This window comes from Poecilia reticulata, linkage group LG3 (assembly GCF_000633615.1).
Source record: "Poecilia reticulata strain Guanapo linkage group LG3, Guppy_female_1.0+MT, whole genome shotgun sequence".
Lineage (NCBI taxonomy): Eukaryota > Metazoa > Chordata > Actinopteri > Cyprinodontiformes > Poeciliidae > Poecilia > Poecilia reticulata.
In genome coordinates, this window is record NC_024333.1 from 26,787,851 (window position 1) to 26,791,988 (window position 4,138).

Genomic DNA, 4,138 nt, shown 5'->3' on the forward strand with positions numbered 1-4,138 from the left:
TTGATTTTATTTTGTGCTAAAAAGGACAAGCTCTTGGAGATAAAATTACATTTCTAACCCCAAATATTAATTGTTACATTTCTGTTTTAGGCATACCTAAAGAAACAAATCGAGCCACTTTTTGAATACTTTGAAACACTCACAAAAAACTGGACCAAAATACCAATACAACACTCAGACCAGTAAGCAATAAGCACATGGCAACATATCTGACAGATACATTTTAACTTGAGCTCCTAATAGTTTTAGATGCTTCTTTTCAGGTATAATCAGATCAATGCTGTTTGGATGGCATGTAATATGGGTGTGAAGTCCTGCAGGAAACAAGTCAGCAGCTGGTTCAGACAGTGGATGGACAACCCAGATCACAACCCGTGAGTATGAAGGAAATCATATCTKTTTGTGCTTAAAAACGTCCTGTTTTTCCTCACAGAAGTTACTGCAGAGAGCGGTTTACCAAAATAATGACCTTCACCTTCATTGACTGTATTTCTCCAGTTCACTCATAATGTCCTTCCTAGACTTTTAGGTCCCAAATGAGGGATTTAACGAGTACGAAGGAATGCGTTCTTTGAATGCCCGCCAATAAATTTATCTCATRTGAATGTTTCTTTTGTGGTTCTAAAATTCATAAATATCTCATTTGTTTATTCAACATAGACTGGGAACCTGTCCAGCAATTTGAAGGAATGATTACATGTTTAAATCTTTGATTGTAAAATCACCTCCAGTCACAAAAATATATATTTTTTGTCTGTCACCAGTTTAAGAAACCTTTAAAAAAAAAAAAGTATGTTATTTGTGGTGTAATGTCCAGTGATGACTAGTCAATCATCACTCACTGACTAATTAGTCCCTGTGGCATCTCCTCTTCTCTCAGATGGTCTCGTGGTGAGTTGTGACTCTGAGTCGGTATGAATTGCAATAAATGTTTGGGGTTTTTTTTCTACTTCTTTCATTTGATTTCCGCCATATCTTGGATACACGTTGTACATCACTTTGTATCTCTAAATACATTCACCATCATATCCAAGTCGGTTCTAAATGCATAGTAGGAATCCACCAAGACGACAGAAACACCTTTGTTAAAAGCAAACAGCCTTCTGGTCTGATTAACCAGCTGTTTGTGCCAGGATTTCCCCTCCAGCCAAACCTCGAGACAGGACTGTGGGAACTGCATGAGCAAAAGGGTCCAGTAAGATTTGTGAGTGAGACAACAGGCCAATTTAGGAACACCATTTAGTAGCAGTTCTGGTGTTGAAATTTGTCGAGTAAAGTTGTTAAGAGAATTCCACCTTCTCTTTTCTTCTTTCTTCTCTCAAATTGACATAGAGATTAAAATCCAAATTAGGCAGCAGCACTTATTTCTATAGGCTCTTGGGAGCTGGATAAACTCTTAGTTTAGATAAGAATCTTTTGAATTTTCTGTTTATAAAACCTACCCTGTTTAGATATTGTGTGTACAGTAGAAATGTTGTAGTCTCCTTGTACCTCAGATTTGGCTTTTTTTTTTGAGGGAGGTGGAGGGGAGACATGAAGCAAATGTCCCGAGGTCAGGATTCAAACAGGCTACGTCAAGAACCATGAGGCATCCGCTCTATCTGTACTCCACACAATGCCCCTTATTTCTTTTTGCTTACTAAAATCATTAGTGCTTAAATCTTCTTGTGATCATTGATAAGATACATATTCAATTATGTTGATTACCAGTACCCTTTGATTCATTATATTTTACTGACATACTTATTTTAGTGTTCTAGCTACTATTAACCCTGAAACATGTGAAGAACTCTCGCTGCTTTTTTAAAATTTTTGTTTGTGATAAAAATTGCTAAATGTGCASAAAGAGAATTCATTCGTCTGATCTCTTATTCATTCTGCTGACCAGGATTCCTTCCGACTTGAAAGCCACAGTTTACTGCAGCGCTATAGGCCTTGGTGGAGTTGAAGAGTGGGAYTTTGCCTGGAAGATGTTTCAGAACGCGTCTCTGGCATCGGAAGCGTCCAGACTCAGGTCGGCTCTGGCCTGCACCAAAACACCGTGGCTCTTGAACAGGTGGGTGCTGCTTTTGCATCCTGTGCTTTGCCAGCAGCAATATCATGGCTAGCTGCTTATTAAAGACGTGAAACTGTTTAATCACAAAGTTAAATTCAATTTCACTTATTCCCTCTCAGGTTTTTTTCACCATTAATCTTACGTTTCTAGGTGCTATGGTCTCCCAGTTGCTTCTGTGGAGTNAATTAATTCAATCTATTTAGAATTAGGGCTCAACCTGATTTACAGAAGTAACCTTTGGAGCCAATGATGCAAAGTGAGTTTTCTGGCGAGATTCTGTAAGATTTAAAGAAACTTAGGCTTGAAATATKTCACTCCATGTATGATGCAGAGTGAAATATGTTTCAAATTCATTAAAATACAACTGTAGGTCTCCAAATATTACTTTTATAGGAATCCTGAAAAACATTTTATTATCAGAGTTAGACATAATAAATGCAACAAGCTGAATATTGTTTAGAAATACTAATAAACATATTGACATTAAGATTGTATTTTTTTTTATTTTTCTGTTTAGTTATACATGGTTTGTCCCAATAAAATGGGTGAAAAATGGAGTGGATCAGCAACAATACTGGCTTCTGAATAAAACAGGTACGTTCACAGCGACATGCGCAGCAATGTCAGAAGTGTGAGCTATGGAAGAACATGTTTGACTTTTAACTCAGGGGTGAAACTAGATGCATGTTAATGTTCCTTAATACAACTCAAATCCTCCAAGACACCCATGCTCAGATGAGAGTTTCTGGACAGGAATGGGTACTAGCAAACACAAACGTGTCTGGCTACTTCAGGATTAACTATGATGCTGACAACTGGGATCGTCTCCTCTCTCAGCTCGACACCAGTCACCAGGTAGGTAATGTACTATTTTCACTGACATTATTCTGTGTACACAAACGGGTCAGATAAACTGGTGTCGGCATCAAAAAGCAAACCTCTCCATGAGTTTTATTAAAGTAAAACCTCTTTACTAACTTGCATTGGCTTCTTTTCTTCTGTCAGGCTTTATCTGTCATGAACCGAGCTCAGATCATCGATGATGCATTTAATCTGGCAAGGTGAAAAATAGTCATGGAAAAAATTCCACAATGGTTTTTTTTTTTTTACAAGCATATAGAATACTTGTTTCTTTCATTTAGGGCAAAAATGATCCCCACGACATTGGCTCTGAGAACTACTCGATATCTGTCAAAAGAGAGAGACTATATCCCCTGGTCGTCGGCTCTGAGAAACCTTCGCTACTATATCCTCATGTTTGATCGCACCGAAGTCTACGGACCTTTGCAGGTTGATTTTATTTTGTGCTAAAAAGRACAAGCTCTTGGAGATAAAATKACATTTCTGACCCCAAATATTAATTGTTACATTTCTGTTTTAGGCATACCTAAAGAAACAAATCGAGCCACTTTTTGAATACTTTGAAACACTCACAAAAAACTGGACCAAAATACCAATACAACACTCAGACCAGTAAGCAATAAGCACATGGCAACATATCTGACAGATACATTTTAACTTGAGCTCCTAATAGTTTTAGATGCTTCTTTTCAGGTATAATCAGGTCAATGCTGTTTGGATGGCATGTAATATGGGTGTGAAGTCCTGCAGGAAACAAGTCAGCAGCTGGTTCAGACAGTGGATGGACAACCCAGATCACAACCCGTGAGTATGAAGGAAATCATATCTGTTTGTGCTTAAAAACGTCCTGTTTTTCCTCACAGAAGTTACTGCAGAGAGCGTGTTTACCAAAATAATGACCTTCACCTTCATTGACTGTATTTCTCCAGTTCACTCATAATGTCCTTCCTAGACTTTTAGGTCCCAAATGAGGGATTTAACGAGTACGAAGGAATGCGTTCTTTGAATGCCCGCCAATAAATTTATCTCATRTGAATGTTTCTTTTGTGGTTCTAAAATTCATAAATATCTCATTTGTTTATTCAACATAGACTGGGAACCTGTCCAGCAATTTGAAGGAATGATTACATGTTTAAATCTTTGATTGTAAAATCACCTCCAGTCACAAAAATATATATTTTTTGTCTGTCACCAGTTTAAGAAACCTTTAAAAAAAAAAAA

The 4,138-nt window shown here is 37.4% G+C and overlaps 1 pseudogene; it reads left to right on the forward strand.

Moving 5' to 3' along the window:
- The window catches only part of LOC103462741 (aminopeptidase Ey-like), a 20,530-nt pseudogene that overhangs the window by 12,776 nt on the left and 3,616 nt on the right, over positions 1 to 4,138 (forward strand).